Raw genomic sequence first — 21,182 nt, forward strand, 5'->3', positions numbered from 1 at the left:
GTGCAGAATAACTTATTGGATCCAAATATTTATTTGAGAAGGATATAAAATGGCAACTCCACTGTCAAGTTTATCGTATGATTCCAACTGCAGGTAGGGGTCCCCCGACACGGACCCCGTGTTTCACCCACTGGCTGCGTCAGGAGGGACAACACCGTACGATCACAAAATCTACAAATAAAATGTCAACGTTTAACATGGATCCTAATACATCATAGGTACAAAACGGCACAAACTTCAATGAATTTACACGTATAACATACCTTAAAGAATTTCAGCAACAGGTTAACAGGGAGTGCAAATGCAATATCACTGGGCCGGCAGTGGGCGAAACACGGAGTCCGTATTGGGGGACCCCTACCTGCAGTTGGAATCATACAATAAACTTGATAGTGGAGTTGCCATTTTATATCCTTCTCAAATAAATATTTGGATCCAATAAGTTGTTCTGCACTTGTTGTTTGTTTGGATTTCTGATTGAAAGTGCAGTTCCAGCCTGTGTGGTGTTTAGATTTCAATTACCCCAATATTGACTGAGTAAATGTATCATCGGGACACGCTAGAGAGATAACATTCCTGGATGGAATAAATGATAGCTTTATGGAGCAACTGGTTCAGGAACCGACGAGAGAGGGAGCAATTTTAGATCTAATTCTCAGTGGAGCACAGGACTTGGTGAGAGAGGTAATGATGGTGGGGCCGCTTGGCAATAGTGATCATAATATGATCAAATTTGAATTAATGACTGGAAGAGGAACAGTGTGCAAACCCAAGGCTCTTGTGCTAAACTTTCAAAAGGGAAACTTTGATAAAATGAGAAAAATTGTTAGAAAAAAACTGAAAGGAGCAGCTACAAAAGTAAAAAATGTCCAAGAGGCGTGCTCATTGTTAAAAAATACCATTCTAGAAGCACAGTCTAGATGTATTCCACACATTAAGAATGGTGGAAAGAAGACAAAACGATTACCGGCATGGTTAAAAGGGGAAGTGAAAGAAGCTATTTTAGCCAAAAATTCTTCATTCAAAAATTGGAAGAAGGATCCAACAGAAGAAAATAAGATGAAGCATAAACATTGGCAAGCTAAATGTAAGACATTGATAAGACAGGCTAAGAGAGAATTTGAAAAGAAGTTGGCTGTAGAGGCAAAAACTCATAGTAAAAACTTTTTAAAATATATCCAAAGCAGAAAGCCTATGAGGGAGTCAATTGGACTGTTAGATGATCGAGGAGTTAAAGGGGCACTTAGAGAAGATAAGGCCAATGCGGAAATATTAAATGATTTCTTTGCTTCGGGGTTTACTGAAGAGGATGTTGGGGAGGTACCTGTAATGGAGAAGGTTTTCATGGGAAATGATTCAGATGGACTGAATCAAATCACGGTGAACCTAGAAGATGTGGTAGGCCTGATTGACAAACTGAAGAGTAGTAAATCACCTGGACCGGATGGTATACACCTCAGAGTTCTGAAGGAACTAAAAAATGAAATTTCATACCTATTAGTAAAAATTTGTAACCTATCATTAAAATCATCCATTGTACCTGAAGACTGGAGGATAGCAAATGTAACCCCAATATTTAAAAATGGCTCCAGGGGCGATCCGGGAAACTACAGACCAGTTAGCCTGACTTCAGTGCCAGGAAAAATAGTAGAAAGTGTTCTAAACATCAAAATCACAGAACATATAGAAAGACATGGTTTAATGGAACAAAGTCAGCATGGCTTTATCCAGGGCAAGTCTTGCCTCACAAATCTGCTTTACTTTTTTGAAGGAATTAATAAACACGTGGATAAAGGTGAACCAGTAGATGTAGTATACTTGGATTTTCAGAAGGCGTTTGACAAAGTTCCTCATGAGAGGAAAAGTAGAAAGACATGGGATAGGTGGCGATGTCCTTTTGTGGATTGCAAACTGGCTAAAAGACAGGAAACAGAGAGTAGGATTAAATGGACAATTTTCTCAGTGGAAGGGAGTGGACAGTGGAGTGCCTCAGGGATCTGTATTGGGACCCTTACTTTTCAATATATTTATAAATGATCTGGAAAGAAATACGACGTGTGAGATAATCAAATTTGCAGATGACACAAAATTGTTCAGAGTAGTTAAATCACAAGCAGATTGTGATAAATTGCAGGAAGACCTTGTGAGACTGGAAAATTGGGAATCCAAATGGCAGATTAATTTTAATGTGGATAAGTTCAAGGTGATGCATATAGGGAAAAATAACCCATGCTATAATTACACAATATTGGGTTCCATATTAGGTGCTACAACCCAAGAAAGAGATCTAGGCGTCATAGTGGATAACACATTGAAATTGTCGGTTCAGTGTGCTGTGGCAGTCAAAAAAGCAAACAGAATGTTGGGAATTATTAGAAAGGGAATGGTGAATAAAATGGAAAATGCCATAATGCCTCTGTATCGCTCCATGGTGAGACCGCATCTTGAATACTATGTACAATTCTGGTCGCCACATCTCAAAAAATATATAATTGCAATGGAGAAGGTACAGAGAAGGGCTACCAAAATGATAAGGGGAATTTAACAGCTCCCCTATGAGGAAAGACTAAAGAGGTTAGGACTTTTCAGCTTGGAGAAGAGACGGCTGAGGGGGGATATGATAGAGATGTTTAAAATTATGAGAGGTCTAGAACGGGTAGATGTGAATCGGTTATTTACTCTTTCGGATAGTAGAAAGACTAGGGGGCACTCCATGAATTTAGCATGGGGCACATTTAAAACTAATCAGAGAAAGTTCTTTTTTACTCAACGCACAAACTCTAGAATTTGTTGCCAGAGGATGTGGTTAGTGCAGTTAGTATAGCAGTGTTTAAAAAAGGATTGGATAAGTTCTTGGAGGAGAAGTCTATTACCTGCTATTAAGTTCACTTACGGGCGGATTTTAAATGCCCTGCTCGCGTAAATCCAGCCGGATTTACACGAGCAGGGCCCTCGCGTGCCGGCGTGCCTATTTTGCATAGGCCGCCGGCGCGCGCGTATCTTATAAAATCCAGCGTACTTTTGTTTGCGCCTGGTGCGCGAACAAAAGTACGTGATCACGCTATTTTTTAAAATCTACCCCACAGAGAATAGCCACTGCCATTAGCAATGGTAACATGGAATAGACTTAGTTTTTGGGTACTTGCCAGGTTCTTATGGCCTGGATTGGCCACTGTTGGAAACAGGATGTTGGGCTTGATGGACCCTTGGTCTGACCCAGTATGGCATTTTTCTTATGTGCTTCTTCTTATGTTCTTCTTACCATCTAGTCCAGGTGATTTGCTTCTCTTTAGTTTGTCAATCTGGCCTTCTACATCTTCTGGGTTCAGCAACTACAGCGTTTGCAGGGATTTTTGTTTCCAAGGCATGCCTGCTAGAGCATTTTTAAAGGTAAGCTCTATGGAAATTTTCCCTTTGAAATTGAGCTTCAGTTCTGCTGGTACAGAGTACCCATGGACACATGGGACTTTATATGGCCCCCTAAAATTGCTAACATTAATCCTTTGTATTTAGGGAATATTCTCATATGACTAGCACTTGACTACTCCAGGGTCTGTCTTACCCTTATCTTGCCTGTGTGCAATCCTTATATATAGGCTCCTACCTCACAAAGTTTTTCTAGTTGTTTTTAGGAGATAACTATAAAATGAGATTCTAATTCATGAGCCTCTATCACACTGAATTGCCTTGTTAAATTGAAAATGAAAATCAGTGTCAAGTCAGGGTTGCTGTGATTTTTTTGACCAATGGCAGCAAGGCTTGAAATTAATTCAATCTGTATCAGTATGGAATTGGAAGTGACTCCAATATTCCCTTGACTTGGGTATGAATTGAATCTGAATTGATTTGCCATTCTATAGCTAGAAGTATATTCTTTTATTAAGAAACTTATATTTTATTCAAATGCCTCTATTGTATTTTATAGTGTACTTATCTGTCCCTTTAGCCACAGCATATGCTGGGAATATATAAAATGGGAGTTTCTGAGTGCCAGAAAGTGAAATAGGTATACAACAGTTCTACCCACTACAATGAACTTTATGCTGATTATAGAGCAGGGATACTGTTTGCACTTATAATGTGGTTCAAACTTCTTTGATTGACACATAGCATATTTAAACAGGGATGAGCAAAAATTATGTTCACAGCACTGTCCTTGTCTTTATTTCTGTAACACAAAAGCTGTTCTCAGTGGGTAGCAGAAAACAGTTATTCTGACAGCTGCGCATAGATGGGGATTCAATTTCATGAAAATCCCCTGCTTTTAAATCAAAGACAATTTGGTCTAGAGAAAGATGGACCCTGTAGGAAGATATAAAGGATGGCACACACTCAGTATCATCAGCTGGCTGTACTAAATCAATAGCACAAGAAGTTCATCTTGTACACCTATTCAGCATCTTATTTATTTTGTAGTAGAACATAAGAACACCTGCCTAGTCATCCAATGAGCCAGTAAGAGCCCTTACATGACATGCATGTGCAATGCCTGAAGATGTTAATGTCCTTTACCTTCAGATCATATCAATCTGCATCCATTAGCTCTCCAAGCAGGGACACCTGGGCTATGCACTCTGTTTTCTATCAAGAGCCCCAGCTCGGAACAAAACTGACAAGGAACGCATACTTGGTGTTTTAGTATTCTTATGAAACTCTTGATAGAGAATTGAGAGAGTTAAAGTAGTATAAAAACACTTTATGGTGAAAAGATGCATTTTTTAAAATCATTCCTTTTGTTTTCAAAGTGGAGCAATTCATTCTTGAAGCAGAGGAATGACTTCCAAGTAGGGAGGCCTTCTGTTCGTTTTATCCCACAAGGTCAGCAGCTTATACCTCTCAGCTGAACCCTGCGTGAAATGTATTTTCTTTTGTTCAGAGGATGAATCACTTTGGAAGTCATGAAGATCATAAAGAAATCAGGATATATCAATTTCCCTTAAAAAACTAATGAGCTAGGAAGACGTACATTGAAAGAAACAAGATAAATATGAAATTCAGTAAGGTTAAGAGAAGATCATATATAATTAAAATATGACTGGTTTCTAATAAAACACATGATGGTCCTGTACAATCAGTCCTTGATATAAGAGGGTCACAACTGGAACAGAAATTATAAAGGGACCTATATACAAGGAATTTATTTTATAACTGTGTGATTAAGTCTATAGTCTGTGGGTAACTTGTACATGCAGACTTAGGCAGCATTTTCATAGCAAATTTACGCACCGGTCATTAACACAGTAAGCACATAGATTAACTTGCATAAAGTTATATCTCCTCTTCAGAAGGTGTAAATTATGGAGATTAATTTGTGTGCATAATTTTATTTTTATAACTGTTATTGAAAAATATATTGTAACACTAATGAATCATACATCAACAAATATAGAAAACAATCAAAAGGTAGACAATAGATCTTATGCAACATACAAAGCACATAAAAAATTGCATGAGACTAGCTAGACATTTTATTAAGAATGAAGCTGGTAATATGTATGTATTAATAGTGAATTGCAGTTTACAGTAACAAACTCTATGTGTGTGATATCTATCCCAAAGGCTGATTATATCGCTTCCTTGATCTGATAAGGGTATAAAGCATCCGATGTTCATTTCCCCTCATATATCTTCAGCTCCCCTAAAAAAACCTTTTGTTATAAAGTCACTTCCCAGGGTACTCTGTTGTCGCAAAGATAAGACTCACCTTGGAGTGAAATGGTTCCCATATCTCAGGACCCAAAAAGCAAATCGGAAACAGAACAAACGATAGTGATCAGTAGGGATGTGAATCGGGCTTCGTACGATATTTTCAAAATCGTCAGAAATCGGGGGCTCCCCCAAAACAATAGGAAAACCCCACAATATTGTTCGTGGGGTTCTCTTATCATTTTGGGGGAGGGCAGGAAAAATGGCACACAAAAATTTACAGGTACCTGGTGGTCCAGTGGGGGTCCCAGGAGCGATCTCCCACTCCCGGGCCATCGGCTGCCACTAATCAAAATGGCGCCGATGGCCCTTTGCCCTTACTATGTGACAGGGTATCCGTGCCATTGGCTGGCCCCTGTCACATGGTAGGAGCACTGGATAGCCCCAGTGCTCCCTCCACGATAAATCGGTGGAATTTATATGGTATCGCACTCTTTAACGATTAATGACGATTTAAAAAAATATCGGACAATATTTTAAATCATCAAAAAACGATTCACATCCCTATTAATATCTGAGAAATCTGTTGCAAAATAAAAACAGGATATAATGAATTGAATCGGGTATATGTGGTAGAAAAAGCCGTCAAAATGTAAAAAGAACAAAGGATAACAATTACATTTGAACCATAACGATGAGTCAGAGAGAATTGTGTATTTGAAATGTGTGTATAAAAAAATTATGTGGAAAATGTAATATCAGCAGTGCTCACAAACCGCGGTGGAGACATAAGAATTAAAATTAAATCAGTGTTATGAGTTATTGAAAAGCATCGGATGCATTTATTGAATACACTGCCTGCTGCCCTCATATTTACCAACATGAAAAATGCATGACAATTCAACATAAAGGGGTACATTTAAAAGAGAGCGCGTGCTTTTGTTCGCGCATCAGGCGTGAACAAAAGTACGCTGGATTTTATAAGATACGCGCGTAGCCGCACGTATCTTATAAAATCCGGGGTCGGCACGTGCAAGGGGGTGCACATTTGTGCAACTTGCACGCGCCAAGCACTGCGCGTGCTGCCCGTTCCCTCCAAGGCTGCTCCGAAATTGGAGCGGCCTCGGAGGGAACTTTACATTCACCCCCCCGCACCTTCCCCTCCCTTCCCCTACCTAACCCACCCTCCTGGCCCTATCTAGACCCCCCCTGCCTCCGGGCAGTAGTAACTTACGCTCGCCGGCGCAGCAGGCCCCGACACAGGCTGCTGTGTCGGGGCTCTCGGCCATGCCTCCGGACCGCCCACATGCCCCCGAACACACCCCAGATCCAAAACTGCGCCTCTGGCCACGCCCCTGACCGCCCCTTTTTGCAAGCCCCAAGCTGGCCAAAAGTCCCTGGGGGTCCAGCGGAGGTCCAGGAGCGATCTCCTGCCCGCGTGACGTCGGGAGCCAGGAACCAAAATGGCACCGGCGCTACCTTTGCCCTGTCACATGATAAGGGCAAAGGGCCACCGGCGCCATTTCTCTTAACGCAGCCGTGGCCAGAGAGCGGGAGATCGCGCCGGGACCCCCCCCCCCCCCCCCACTGGACCCCAGGTAATTTAAAACATTTTGGGGGTGTTCGAGAGGGTGGGGGATTTGTTTTAAAGGGTCGGGTGGGTTTTAGGGTTGTTTTGGTGTGACGGTTTTCCCGCCCTCCCCCGATTTATGATTTTTAACGATTTAAAAAAACAAAACAAAAACAAAAACACGATGATCAGATTTCCCTCCCCCCCAGCCAAAATCGATTGTTAAGACGATCGATCACACGATTCACACCCCTACTCATATATAGTCTGTGAAGTTGTGCAGCTATAAAAGTGACCATAATAATGCAAAAAGGAATATCTTAGGCATGTTGCATCTTACCTGTGTCACGTAGTCAGAGAATGAAAAGTTTGTGAGCATGGAATGGGATTTTTAAATGCTGTTATCGTGATGCTGTGGAAAGAATTCCCGCCAAAAGTGAAACTAGCTAATTAATTGTACGGCTGGGTCAATAAGCTTTTAGAAACTCATGACAGAACAAACATATATGAAAGCGCTCATTTAAAGTATAACCATTATAATGTCAGTGACATAGACTATTCGCTCACTCCTTAAAGTGGCAATTACTTTGGGCAATTACTTTGGGCAATTACATCCACCCAATTAGATGGGTGGATGTAATTGCCCAAAGTATTGTTTTAATATTGTTCGGTGCTGGGTGTAACGGGGCTACATGAATCAAAATAGACTTTAAAGTCTCTAATAATAAATGCATCTTGTGGACTGCTCGCGCTGGACGAAATATTAGTATATTGGGTGGGTGGGTATGCAGATTCGATGGTGACTTTGCAAAACAACTCATTTGAATACTGCCGACATTGATCTGTGCACTTCAATTGTGCATGAATAAAGTCTATCATGAATGAATATGATGACTGTGATGTGTAAAGAAAACCGTGCACAATTTCTTGGAAGGTACCAATGTCAATGTAAAAATGGAGGTGAAATTTAAAGATTTAATTACAGGATACTGACTGCACAAAAATCTATGTATAAAAATAACTAGGATATCTATCTTCTTGAAAACCAAAACAGTGTATATTTAAAATAAAAACCAGCAATGATGATTCTACCATCAACAATAAAAAATAATAAGACTAATAAAAATTAATAATAAAAAAGGGTAAATGCTATCCCAAAAATGGGAGATGAAAAATGTGAAATATCAAATTAAATATAATAAATACACCAAAAAATATTGAAAATAAATAATAAAAATTAAAAAAATGAGAAAACTAAAACATTAAAAATGGTATGAGTATGTGTGTGTGTACATTAACCATTCTAACAGCTAGCTGTTTATAAATAGACATTTAAATCGGTATCAGATAGGGATGTGCAGACCAAAAGTTTAAGTTCATAAGTCCATAAGTCGAAAGGGGGGGTCATTTGCGGTCAATATGGACATATGGAGAATTCCATAAGTTGAGTCTATGTCCATATGTGCAAATAAAAATTTAAACCTCTCACCCACCTTAATCCCCCCCCCCCCAAGACTTACCAAAACTCCCTGGTGGTCCAGTGGGGTCAGGACGCCATTTCTGAAGTCCTTTGCAAGGAGCACGTGAGGTCGGCGTCACATCGGAGTGACGCGGCATCACGTGATTCCCCTCGGGTCCGCTCCCGGACCCTCGTTGGGCCCAAAAGGCACTTTTGGCCAGCTTGGGGGGGTCAGGAGGCCCCCCCAAGCTGGCCAAAAGTTCCTTTTGGGCCCAATGAGGGGTCCAGGAGCGAACCCGAGGGGAATCACGTGACGTCGGCGCCACGTCGGAGTGACGCGGCGTCACGTGATTCCCCTCGGGTCCACTCCCGGACCCCTCGTTGGGGCCAAAAGGCACTTTTGGCCTCAACGAGGGGTCCGGGAGCGAACCCGAGGGGAATCACGTGACGTCGGCGCCACGTCGGAGTGACGCGGCATCAAGTGATTCCCCTCGGGTCCACTCCCGGACCCCTCGTTGGGCCCAAAAGGCACTTTTGGCCAGCTTGGGGGGGTCAGGAGGCCCCCCCAAGCTGGCCAAAAGTGCCGTTTGGGTCCAACGATGGGTCCGGGAGCGGAACCACGATGGACCACGTGACGTCGGCGTCACATCGGAGTGACGCGGACGTCATGTGATTCCCCGCGCGTCCGCTCCCGGACCCTCACGGAACTTTTGGCCAGCTTGGGGAGTTTTGGTAAGTCTTGGGGGGGGGGATTAAGGAGGGTGAGGGGGTTTAAATTTTTATTTAGATCAACAATCGCGATTTCCAACGTATTCAACATAGCTATGTTGAATAAGTTGGAAATCCGATCGTTTACGCCTCATCACTTTTTTAAGTTAAAAAAGAAAAATATGTTGCGTTTTACATTTAAGTTCAAAATGAATGCACACCCCTAGTATCAGAATTTAATCCAAAGGGAGTGAGGGTGTTGAAATAAAAAATACATTTTTGTTCCCATCTAAGCAGAATGTTGTCAAAATCACCCCCTCTCCAATTAATTAATGTTTTTTTAATTATGCAAAATTTGTAATCTTCAAAAGAATGTCCTTTTTCAATTGAATGTCCAACCAAAAGTTTGCCTTCGCTGCGTCTATTGATAGCACTCTTATGTTCTGATTCTCTTATTAAATTGTCTAATAGTCTTCCCTACGTATATTTTATTGCAAGGGCAGATAGCAACATAGATCACACCTGCAGTTTTACAGTTAGTGGATCCCATTAATTTAAAAATCTTGCCTTTGGTACCTATTGTTAAGGTCTGTGTTCTTAAATTTACTGTACATACACTGCAATGGCCGCAGGGTCTGTGTCCTAAATGAATTTTACTCATAGGTTGTATAATGGGTAATGCCATTCTTAACAAATGTTCTCTCGATCTCATGAAACTTATCATCAAAACAGCAAAGAAAAGAGAAGAGAAATTGCAAGCTGAACTGGACCAACAACTCCAGTATTTGAGAGATAAGGATTCATGCTTCGAAGTGATCTATGAGGACCATAAGACCAATTTAGAAAAATTCACCAAAGATCTTAAGAGTATGAAATATTATAAGTTTAAAAGGGATGAAAATGATAATAAAAATAACACAGTATATCCCTGGCATAGACATGAGAGATACAATAGTAGATTTAACAATAAGCATGATTTTAGTAATAAGAAAGATGCCCCTCAGTACAGACAGAATCTTGATACCCAAAGACATGAAGTAAGACAAGAGAATAGACAAGATGATGAATGTTATGCGAGCCCAAATAAAGATAGAGGAGCAAAACACATCTGTAGTGATAATGGTGATGATATAGATCCTTCGGCCTCCCTTTTTAATACAGCACATAATGACCCAATACATGACAAACCAGTCTACCAGGTTTTTCAACTTGGAAAGGTTTGGAAAAAGGATTCGGTAAAACCGGATGCACAAGATAGAAAATGGGACAAGACACCAATAAGAGGGAGAGGGAGAGGAAGAGGCAGGGGATACCACCATCCCTACCAGCTAATACATTAATAGACAATAATCAAATAATTAATATCTCAGATAAAATATTAAGTTCTGATGAAATATCCATTTTGAACAAAGGCATGTCATTTGTACCCACTGCTTCTTACAACGCCTTCAAATCTAGAATTGAATTGTTCAAATTCACTAGAAAATTAAAAATTATTGACCTTTTCTCAATAAAACCCACTATGACTGATTTCTCAATTGTAAAACCACCTAGTAAATGGATGCCCAATGGTCCATCCAATCCAGTCATACACACTTTTGAGACCCTAATATTGAAAGAGTTTTCGAAAAAAGAAGAGAATTACAAGTACAAGCACAACATTACTAAACCAGAAAGAAACGCTATTAACAGTTTAAGCAGTGATCATACAATTGTGATCAAGCAGGCTGACAAAGGTGGGGCAATTGTAGTGATGAATAGGTCGAACTATATATAGCTGAGACACAGAGACAGCTCTCAGACTCCACCTTTTACAGAAGATTAGATAGTGATCCGACTAAGAGCGTTAAAAATGAGTCAACACCATCTTAAATATAGCTGAGTCTTCTAATTGTCTAACTAAGAAAGAAATCTCTTTTCTCAGAGTTGAACACCCAGTCATGCCTGTCATATACATGTTACCAAAAATACATAAATCATTGACGGACCCTCCGGGAAGGCCAATTATTTCAGCTAATGGCTCCCTTTTAGAACCTCTCTCTACCTTTGTAGACAATTTTTTGCGCCCTCATGTCCCCAAGATACCATCATATATAAGGGATTCTGCTCACATGATTACCATTCTCATGAACACACAACTTGAAAATAACAACATCATTTTAGTCACACTGGACGTGGATTCATTATATACTAAGATCCCTCAAGAAAGAGCAATAGAAATCATTGGGCAGACAATCCAAGAGAGAAACACCAACACAAGAATACGAACCAATTGATTTTAGAATTGGCCTCCATTGCCCTCACCAAAAATTTTTTTTTTTTGATTGTAAATATATGCAGATTAAAGGAGTTGCCATGGGGTCCACCATGGCTCCATCCGTTGCCAATCTCTACGTTGCTAATTTTGAGAAGCTATTCCTTACACATCACAAATATTTAAACAACATGATTCTATGGAAAAGATATATTGATGATGTTCTATTGATTTGGAAAGGAACTGTGTTCCGCGGGTGCGGCCGTCCTCGGGCACGGCCCCCTACCTCCTCCGACGACCAGGGCAGCCTCGGGGCCGACTGCCCTGCCCCGAGCTCCGCACATCCGCACGGCGGTGCTGGCCCTCGGGCTGGCCGCCGGGATCGGAATCGTCCCTGCTCCTCCCGCGTGGTCGCTGCTGCTCTCCTCTGTGGTCCAGATCCAAGATGGCCGCCGCCATCCTTGGACGCGAGGCCATGCCCCTTCACCAGAGTTAAAGGGACCTCGTCCCTTTAATTGCCTGCAGCTGATTCTTACCTCCAGGGCCAGAGGAAGTATATAAGGAGACTTCCTCTGACCATTCCTCGACTTGGCAACGTCCTCCAACGCTGTCTAGTCTGCTTGCTTCGGTGAGTTCCTTGTGCTCTGACTCTGGTTCCTGTTTTGTCTTGGTGTTCCTGGTTCCTGACTTCGGATTGGCTTACAGTGATTCTCTGGTTCCTGACTTCGGATTGGCAAGCGCTGATTCTCTGGTACACGACTTCGGACTGGTGAGCGTCGACCCTCTGGCAGTTGACCTAGGACTCCTTCAAGACCACCATCTCCAAGGGCCCACCTAAGTCCCAGCGGCCCGGGTCCCTACGGGCTCCTCCTGGGGGGACCGTGGGCTTCCAGGGCGAAGCTCCAGTCAGCCCTTGCACCAACACCTGACCTCTCAAAGGTCCGACTGAGTCCCAGCGGTCTGGGTCCCTACGGGCTCCTCCTGGGGGTACCACAGATTTCCAAGGGTGAAGACACAACTCCTCTTCTCATCCCTTCATCGGTCTCCATTGCCGTCTCAGTCTCCAGTGCCAAGGGTCAGTTCATCCATGGAGGGAGCACTGGATGGCCGGCGCCATCTTTAAAAATGGCGCGGGCCAGCCAGTGCTCCTACCATATGACAGGGGCCGGCCAATGGCACGGATACCCTGTCACATGGTAAGGGCAAAGGGCCATCGGCGCCATTTTGATTAGTGGCAGTCGACAGCCCGGGAGAAGGAGATTGCTCCCGGGACCCCCACTGGACCACCAGGTACCTGTAAAATGTTTTGGGGGGGTCGGGAGGGTGGGGGAAGCAAAGGGATTAGTTTTAAAGGGTTGGGGTGGGTTTAGGGGTTATTTTTGTGTGCCGTTTTTTCCGCCCTCCCCCAAAATGATAAGAGAACCCCACGAACAATATCGTGGGGTTTTTCTATTGTTTTGGGGGAGCCCCCGATTTCTGACGATTTTGAAAATATCGACGATATTTTCAATCGTCTGAAGCCCGATTCACATCCCTAGTTTTAACAGCGTGTACCTGGTTCACCCAGTTAAGAGATAGATCTTTCACACCCCTCTAGTTTAATAGCCTTCACTCCCTCAGTTATTGTTGACCCTTAAAACCCTGCAGATTTTCCTATTTTTCTTTATTTTATTACTAACACGTAATTCAGAAGAGAAGTAAAGTTACATGTCAGGGGGCCTCAGTGTACACAGCATCAGTAGCATGGGATAGACAGTTTTTGGGTACTTGCCAGGTTCTTATGGCCTGGATTGGCCACTGTTGGAAACAGGATGCTGGGCTTGATAGACCCGTGGTCTGACTCAGTATGGCATGTTCCTTATGTTCTTATGTCCATAGGATCACATAAGTATTTACGCACACAAATCAAATTCATTTCTTGAAATGCCTATGCCCTGCCCAGACCAAGGCCATTACCTGCCCCTTTTGAAACTTCTTGACAGGTTTTAAAATACACTCGGTGCGCACGAGCTCAACATATTTGCACATCCCCTAATTAATGCGCACATCAGGCTTTTAAAATTCACCTTTTAAATAATATCAACATATAATACTCCCAATAATTAATGGATCAATTCACAAGATAAATATAATTAAAAACAAGAACTAATTAATATATAATACATTAAACTCACATGTATATGTAAATAATGAAAAAGAAAATCCATTACTTAAGTTGTAATAAAACATAATTCAACAAGTCAGTCACTAAAAGCTGTTTGAATAGTCATTTTTTTATGGCTTTTCTAAATTTGGGATAATCTAGCTCCAACTGAATACCTGGTTGATTCTAGGCAGATCTCATCTGGAGGAGGTATTGTAAGAAAACCTTGCTGTGAAATAGTGTGCACTAAACAAAAAGTAAAAAACAACAAAAGGAAACCTAATGAAACATATTAAAAAAAAAACAAAACAAAAGAAAAAAGGGAGGAAAAAATAAACAAATCAAACCAAACCAAAAGTTTTATTGATGCACACCCCTAATAATCTGTTATAACTTGGCTTCTGACCTCACTAACCTTCACAGTGCTGTTTCAAAATAGTATGGGGATAGGGAGGGTTGGGTTAGGGTTGAGGAGGAAGTGGAACAGTGAGAATTTGGGAGAAGGAAGAGGAAATTAATATGGGCTTCTTGAAATAATTGTCATCCGTTGTTACTTTTAACCCTTAGAATTTGGATCAAATTTCAAAGAGAAAGTGCCACTCCCTCTTCTCATCATGTCTCATCTGCTCTGAATGCTGGTGTCTCATCTCATCTCAGCTCATACTGCTGTAGCTGCTTCTATGTTGCTGTGTCTTCCCCTGGTCCTGCTGCCTCCATGCCCAAACTATACCTACCTATGCAATTAGTAAATAATAATGTGCAGAAGGTGAGGGCTTTGGCCGTTGTGCTGTCATGTACGTACGGTTAGCTTCTCAGCGAGTCTACATCGGGATGCACGTCTGGCTCTGTAAAGGCAGGATTTTGGAGTAGGTTCATTCATTACCAAACTTGTCCATAGGCTTTTTCACGTGCTAATTTAAGTCGGGAGTGAAATTGCACTTATCTTTTGTCTGTAGTTTTTGGGTAGGAGGTCAGGGTTAATTGGTGAGGTGTCAGAGTGAACTGGTGGAAATGTCGGTGAATTGGTGGTTGCAGGTACATGCACAAGAAAGTATTTTCATAAACTAAGAAAATAAATTCTTTCTAAACTACATGCCTCTACATATAAGTCAGGGTTATTATGTGCATGTTACATAAAATATACACGCATACTTTTTAAACATGGATTCAGAAAGTATGCATTTTTCATATATTACTTATATATGAATGTACTGAAACATACATGCATACTTATAGGGCAGAAATACCCCATAAGTATATGAAAAGTATATAAAATACTGCTGTGATCTTAGATGCACCGACTTACTCATGCGTGTGCTGACTTGCGCACACTTTTGAAAATTACCTTTTTCTTTCCTTCGAGGTGGTGTTTGTTTTTTTTTTACCAAATCTCTCTGCATCTTCATTTTCTTCCACCAAGTGAGAGAGTATGTGTGTGCTAGATTGGTTTTAGGCATAAAAGTTGTCTTGTAGTAATCATCCTCCCTTAAACACATTGTCTCTCCTTCTACTCCACTGTTCCAACCAGTTTCATAGAGGGAGGAATTGCCACACCTCTGTGGATACATTTACTCTGTACAGTGCCTATAACCTTATGGAGTTAGTTTTCTTTCCTTTCCTTTGTCTTAAAATCCATAGATGATGAGTCTCCCGTTGATAATGATATATAGTTATATATAGTTTTCTTTCCTTTCCTTTGTCTTAAAATCCATAGATGATGAGTCTCCTGTTGATAATGATATCTGATAATGATCTATGAGTTTTCAGCAGCTCCTTTGACTACGTTTATTTATGTTTCTGGTGATGTGATCTAAAACCAATCCTTGGCATACAAATGATACCACAGGTGGCATGAAAGAAATCTGCAATTGATGGAAGTGTGGAGTTGACTTTTCTTCTTTAATTGTTTCCTTTTGTGCATGTATTCATTCAGCTTCTTGTTTTGGATGGCCAAGAGACAGAACAGCCTCCATCTGACCCTAGCCAAGGTTATATCATGTAGAATAATTTGCTACAGAATAGATTACCTAATTTATTATATTTCTGTGGGGCCATCCATAAATGACATCACACTATTTTAGTATGAAATCAACACCACCCCCTTGCTCTCGTCACAATTCGCCACAAATCTCCAAACCCCCTTTCAACTTAGAATCCCCCTGCCATTCCCCCTCCCCCCCCACCCCCCCATCGAATCGTGAGATCATTTATGGACAACCTCATGATACAAATTCAGTGGTTTAAAGGGAGTAGAAACTTACACCTTCATGAGGTAATTAGGTATATTATAACAGCATAAGTACACAAGATTTAGAATGGTAGATATAGTTTTACATTTTTTTAGTTTTACAGAGCAAAGCACTGATTATAAAGATTATATAAAACACCTTTGTATTAACTCTAAAACCAACCTGCACTTGCCAAAGGAAAATTGTCAATAGCTGCCCACCGCTAAAGTAGAAAAGCTAGTTTATCTCACCTTTCTCAGCTGCCATGGGGGGGGGGGGGGTGTCACACTCCTGGAAAAGTTCTGAGACCCTGACTGGGCACAGCACAGAGGGAATCTAGCTAGACCTCTGGTAGGCAAACCTCAAGTTACTCCATATTCTCCAGGTAGTCCAAAGGTGCTCATAAGGACCAGGGTAAAATATTTTGGTTCACCAGGATTTAGGCAGGCACAGGATTGGAAAACATGATAAGGCAGCTACTCCAAGGTTAACGGCGTTGGCTGTGCTGACCTAGGAGCTCAGTCTTAAAGCTTGCTACATCAGGGGTATAGTGAACTGCAATAATTGAATAGTTCTGCAAAGATGACAGTAATGTTGGAAGAGCAGCCACAGCACCTGCAAAGTATTGGAAAAAGCTTCTGCAATCTGGGTAGTCTAGAATCTTTTCTCTTCTCAGGACTTCACTGCATATTCAAATATTGATCTTTGATTGGTTGTCACCACCATCTATAGACATGCGAACCTGATAGAGGTGTGCATCCATTTTCCACATATTTGTAATCCGCAACTTATTTTTTGCTGTTAAATACGTGGGGAGGCGAAACGCATCGCGACTCCCCACGTATTAAACAGATTTCTGTTTAATTCGGCCTAAATAACAATTTAAACCCCCCCACCCTCCTGACCCCCCCCCCCAAGACTCACCAAAACTCCCTGGTGGTCCAGCGGTGGGGTCCGGGAACTCACTCAGACCCTCGGTGCTAGTTTCATCATGGCACCGATAGCCTTTGTCACAGGGGCTACCGGTGCCATTGGTCAGCCCCTGTCACATGGCCATCGGCGCCATCTTGTGCTCCTACCATGTGACAGGGGCTGACCAATGGCACCGGTAGCCCCTGTGACATAGTATGGGCAAAGGCTATCGGCGCCATTTTGAGTCCTGGCGTCGGAAGGCAGGTCGCTCCGGGACCCCCATTGGACCCACAGGGACTTTTGGCCAGCTTGGGGGGGCCTCCTGACCCCCACAAGTCTTGCCAAAAGTCCAGCGGGGGTCCGGGAGTGACCTCCTTTCACGCCGGCCATCCGATCCCAATACTCAAAATGGCGCCGATCGCCTTCATTGTGAGGGCAAAGGCGATCGGCACCATTTTGAGACTCAAAATCGCCGTCCCGCCAATACTCAAAATGGCGGCAATCACCGCCATTTTGAGTATTGGGATCGGACGGCCGGCGTGAAAGGAGGTCGCTCCCGGACCCCCGCTGGACTTTTGGCAAGTCTTGTGGGGATCAGGAGGCCCCCCCAAGCTGGGCAAAAGTCCCTATGGGTCCAACGGGGGTCCCGGAGCGACCTTCCGTCCGATGCCAGGACTCAAAATGGCGCCGATAGGCTTTGCCCATACTATGTCACAGGGGCTACCGGTGCCATTGGTCAGCCCCTGTCACATGGTAGGAGCACAAGATGGCGCTGATGGCCATGTGACAGGGGCTGACCAATGGCACCGGTAGCCCCTGTGACAAAGGCTATCGGCGCCGTGATGAAACTAGCACCGAGGGTCTGAGTGAGTTTCCGGACCCCACCGCTGGACCACCAGGGAGTTTTGGTAAGTCTTGGGGGGGTCAGGAGGGTGGGGGGTTGTAGTTAATTTAGTAGTAACGTATTTACAGATCGACAACTTATTGAATTCTCCATACTTCCGCATAAAACGGAATTGACCCCCCACGAATACCTATCACGTATGCAACGAAAACGTTTTGCCTGCACATCCCTAGAACCTGACATGACTATCTAGTTTTAAACAACATTTTGATGACTTTCAACATAATATATAGAAGTTCTGTGAGGTTTTAAAGAAATATAAATACAAAAAATTTACGAGGGATGAGCAAGATTACAAGAGGGGTCATGTGGATTTTTGGATACACCTACAAAGAATTAACAAAAAGAAAATCATTTTTAATTAGTTTACCAAAGATTTGTCAGGAGAGGAAAATAAGATAAGTAATCAAGAGCAATCTTCTTTTTTATTGTCTCGTCAAGTTCATCAGGTGCGTTTCAAAGAGCCAGAAGATACCAACAATAGGAATCGAGTACTGGGGAGAAAAATCGGCTTGTTTCGAGAAGAACACTCATACACAAGATCACAAGTGCAATCTATTTTTATAAACTTATCTAGCAAATCCTTGTCAGTCTCTCATTTGGCAGTATTAGAGAAGGGTTTATCATTTGTACCTACCTAATATTTTGATAGGTTTGCAGTGAAATTTGCTGACAATGATTTATCAGACTCCTTAGATTGAAGTTATTCTTGAGAAACGAAGCCCATATTGGGGTTGCCTCTGTTATGTCTGGATCAGTGGTTCTCAACCTTTTTTCTATCAGGCACACCTAAGAGAGGTCGCTCACATGCATGAAACACTGAACACATAACCATCATGAGACTAAATATATAAACATATACTCTGCATCCAAAGGAATGTCCCACTTCCTAACAACGAGTGCAGGGCAGAACTAAGACATTTCCCCTGTACAATTCACCATACAAAAAAGAAATTTGGATTCTGGTGTCATCTCAATAACAGCATGACAAACTCCCTCTACTACCAGGTGCATTGTAAAATAATACAAAAACTGGAAAAAAAAACCCCCAACAAACTCCACTCTGTACATATTTATCAAACCTGCCATACTGAAGCATCACTAACTCCAAGAAATGAAACAGCAATAGCCCTACCCATGAAAAGGCAGCAATCCCCCACCAGTGCAATATCAGAAAATACAACAAATAAAACTGATTCAAATCCCTACTTGCTAGTAAACTACCTCATCTCATTCACACCAAATATAGAATACTGACAGACCTACCTTCACCTTATATAGAATAATATACCACAAATTACAAATGCGGAAACAAAAACTGGAATGGAAACCCCAAGAAGATCTTCTGCATGCAGTGCAAAACTGGAGAACTAGAAACAGAAATATATTTTCTCCTACACTAAGCAAAGATAGAAGAAATGCATATTCTCAAACCTGACATAGTATGGTCCTTGTGCCCATATTCTGCCCCCATCACTCATCACTTCTCCCAATTACTCAGTCATCCCTTCACATGCTCATATCCCTGTTCAAAATTTCAGACACCGCCCCACCCCTGCATCCTCTTCCCTGTGCCGCCTCTGTCCCCTGCTCAACTCTCCCTGCCCTTCCCTCTTTCCTGCCCTACCCAGCATATCACTGACCACCTGTTTTCCACCTTTTACTGCTCAGCATCCCCTGACCTCCCTTCTCCCCCCAACCCAGCAGGCCCCACACATCCATCTCTCCTCCTTGCCCAGCAGCCCCCAGCCCCTCTTTCCTTCACTTTTCCCTACCCAGCAACCCCAACCTCCTTTCCCCCTCTCCTTCCTACTCAGTGTTATGGTTTTGAGGTGTTGGAGTGGATTCTTGGGTACTGCGGTAATGGCCACTCCCATGGGGAGGAGCCCCGTGAGGAACCGCAGTACTAGGCTAGACTCTATACATGCAGACACAGAGAATTCGTATTTATTATACAGCTTGGTGGTACTGCCCAGGAACAGCAGCAGTGAGGTAACCCAGTAGAAGTAGTCCAGCAGTCCTCAGCAGAAGAGACCAGTCCCTCGCTCAGGTAGTTGGTAGGCTGCACAAGATAGTAGATAAGTCCTGGATGCAGACTCGCAGTGCTAAAGCTGAAGGTGAGACAGACTGACAAGGTTAGTTGCTCACTGGTTCTCAACAGTGAGTTGAGACTGATTGATGAAGATCCTGGAAGGCCGAAGTAGTTGAACTGTAGGCACCAAGGTAGGAAGAGCTGGCCCTTGAGGAGCGAGTACCCGGTAGCCCAGATAGGTACCTGAAAGAAGCATAAGGGCCCCCGAGGAGCGGGTACCCATGTTAGGGATGAATGACCCCGAAGGGCAGAGAGGGAGCTTCCAGCGGCTGCTGGGAAGTGGCAGAGCAGCTTAGACCGGAGCGAATCCAATCCTTGCTAACTTGCTTTGTTAGCAAACGAAGGGCAGGCTAAATACTCAGATGTCGTGACGTCACTCGGAGGGGACGCTACCAAGGATCCCGCCATGACGTAGATAAAGACGTGGGTGGCGTGCGTGAGCGCACCCTAGGAGGCCCTAGGGAAATCCATGGCGAACACCATCGCCGTTGCTGTTCCGGGGAGAGAGTGGCATGAAGACGCGACAGCAGCCATCTTCCCAAGGCTTGAGGAGAGAGAAGGAAGAAAGGTGAGGCACAGAGGTCGAAGCGGTCTGAGACCTTCGGACGCAACTCTCAGCAGAGTCCTGACTCACTATCTCCCAGGACCTTCCTGCCCTGCACATTTCCCCTTCCTTCTGCTTTACCAGCAGCAGATGAGGGCAAGAAGCATTGAGAAGAGGAAGAAATGAGGCATCAGCAGTGGAAGTCGGCAGTGGATTTATACAGCACGCACCTCTCTCCCTTATGCTCCTGCTTTCATGTCCAGGCCCCAAGGGATGAAGAGAGTATCAGCAGCCTCACTGCCAGGCCAGGCAGAGGAAGATAAAGTTGGTGTCCAACCGGGCCCATATAAACAGGAGTTGGATGAAGAAGGAGGGATTAACCTCCCACTGGGCCAGGAAGAAGAGAAGAAAGCAAGAGCAGCTTCCTCTTATATCCAATAAAGGAGAAATCAACCAACTCCTGTCCAGACTGATGAGGAAAGAGCAGTCTTTTGCTGGGTCTGCGACACACCTTCCTTGACTTTGCAATACACTAGTGTGACCCAACACACCTGTTGAGAACCACTGGTCTAGACCATCTAGGTGGATATCCTCACCTGATCTGGTCATTCAAACTTTTAAAAAATTGTTTCATAAGGACCTTGATGACATCCAGAGGCATTGTGAAAAAATATCAAACAATTTACCTCAGGATGAACGATGAGCTTTGGAAAATTTTCAAT

Source organism: Rhinatrema bivittatum, chromosome 3, assembly GCF_901001135.1.
Source record: "Rhinatrema bivittatum chromosome 3, aRhiBiv1.1, whole genome shotgun sequence".
Taxonomy (NCBI): Eukaryota; Metazoa; Chordata; class Amphibia; order Gymnophiona; family Rhinatrematidae; genus Rhinatrema; species Rhinatrema bivittatum.